Genomic DNA, 2,143 nt, shown 5'->3' with positions numbered 1-2,143 from the left:
AAAAAAAAAAAAACTAAGTGTGACAGCCCTGTGACTGTTTTGGCCTACAGATTCATCTGTCTTCTGAGCACAGGACTGGAAGTACAAAAGACTACCTCCTCCGACCTTTGGCTGAACAGTGTTTCCTTAAAGACACAAGTGTCTCATTTCCTGAAACCTAGTAATGTTGCCTCCTAGAATAGTCTGTGCTTGGTAGATTAAGTTAAGGAGAAAAGTATATTGGATTAGCAGAGAAGATCCTAAGTGCAGTAACCACACCTATCTGAGTAACAGGAAGACAGAGAGGAAATGAATTGAAGATGAGCAAAGATTTGATGGTGACCTTGAGGCATGGACTCATGAAACTGCAGCAAAGGAAGAGCCGAAGCCATGAAACTTGAAGAGGAGGACTCTTCTTGATCCATCAGGGAGATGCCACCTTGCTGACACCTGAAGCCCAATGACACTGATTTCAGGTGCTGAACTCCTAACCCATAGAGAAGCACATTTCTGCTCTTCCAAGCCAACAGGTTTTTAGAAACACATTGTAGCAGACATAACGACCAGTGCAGATGCAGATGAGGACATAGCTGTAGACACAGCTGCTTTTTGCTTCCGCTTTGCTACCTTTGTCAAAGTTCATTTCAATTTAAATCTTACTTCTGCAATATAATACAAAAAACCATAGTGCCTCTACTCTCAACCGATCTGTTTCAAAGGCTAGGAGAATTCACTGGGGACTTTGACCCTGTCTTTCCATGATTCATCACACATTCATAGCTTATGACATCATCTTATTACCATAATAACCCCTTTGAACACTTCAAATACATCCTTTTGAGTGTGTTGATCTTGTTTTCTTAATATAACTCCTGTACAAATATTCTTATCCTTGGCTTTCTCCACTGATTCAACAGCCACATTCAAAAGTCTCAGTAAGGGGTGGCCTGATAGCTCGGCAGACTAAGTGCCTGCTTAGGCAGAGTTCAGCGACCAGGGTTCCACTCCCCAGTGTACAGCGCTGGCCCCGCCCTCGGGGCACCCTGAGACTGCAATTGAGACTGGACATGGTGGCATGCACCTGTAATCCCAGCATTTGGGAGGCTGAAAACAGGAGAATCACTACGAGTCCGATCTATGTAGTGAGATCCTGTACACTCTATAGACCCTGTCTTAAATACAGAATAAAATAAAATAAAATAAAATGTCTCAGTAAGAGGTTCGAGAATCCTGTTTTATTGATTGATTGATTTGTATTTAGTATTGATCGATTTGTATTTAGTACAGGGTCTCACTATACAGACTGGAATCGTAGAGATTCTCCTGTTTTCAGGCTCCCAAATGCTGGGATTACAGATGCATGCCACCACGTTCAGTTTCGATACCCGTGTCAGTGTGTCCCGGGGGTGGGGCCGGCCCGGCACCGGCCCCTGTGTCTGCCTAAGCAGACGCTTTAATTCGCTGAGCTATTTGGCCGGGCTTCCGTTTTTAATTTAATTGAATATTCACTCAATACTTTGTAATTTATCCTGTTTAATCTTTTTTTTTTTAAAGTACTAAAGTATTTCAATGTGAGATATTATGTTTTATTTTATGTTGTTTATCTAGCTCATATATTCAGTTCTGAGAGATCCAGGGGTTTGCATACGTCATTCAGTGCTATAATCCAATGTGCACATATTGACTAATGACAAAATGTTTCATTACGGAGAAACAATAGACAGAGACAGGTGAGAATACATGGTAAACACAAGAGTGAGAGCGCCGCGGACTGACGAATTTACCTCCTTTGTGACATTTTAATCACGCTGTATACATAGTGGCCAAAACTTCTTTTACTGGAGCAAGTGTTTTAAACTTTTCTTAGAGCAAAGAGGAAAATTAAGTTGATCTATATTACAGTTCTATTATAAGAAGAGATCTTTTGTAAAGCAAAAGTATTGTCTACCTCTATATTGGATATACAGCCATTACAGGCTAATAGTGGTATAAATTTTAAAGCTCTCTTGTTTTTTAAGTAAATTAAAATTTCAAACAATGGTTTATTTGCTTTTTATATTTAATGGCCAACAGATTCAAAGTATTTTTGATTTTTGATTTTTTTTAACTTTTTCTTTTAATTATAATTTTCTTTTATTTTTAAAATAATTTTATTGAGAAACAA

Source organism: Octodon degus, unplaced genomic scaffold, assembly GCF_000260255.1.
Source record: "Octodon degus isolate 3935 unplaced genomic scaffold, OctDeg1.0 scaffold00167, whole genome shotgun sequence".
Taxonomy (NCBI): domain Eukaryota; kingdom Metazoa; phylum Chordata; class Mammalia; order Rodentia; family Octodontidae; genus Octodon; species Octodon degus.
The sequence above is the reverse complement of the archived record's forward strand: the minus strand, read 5'-3'. Positions refer to the sequence as shown.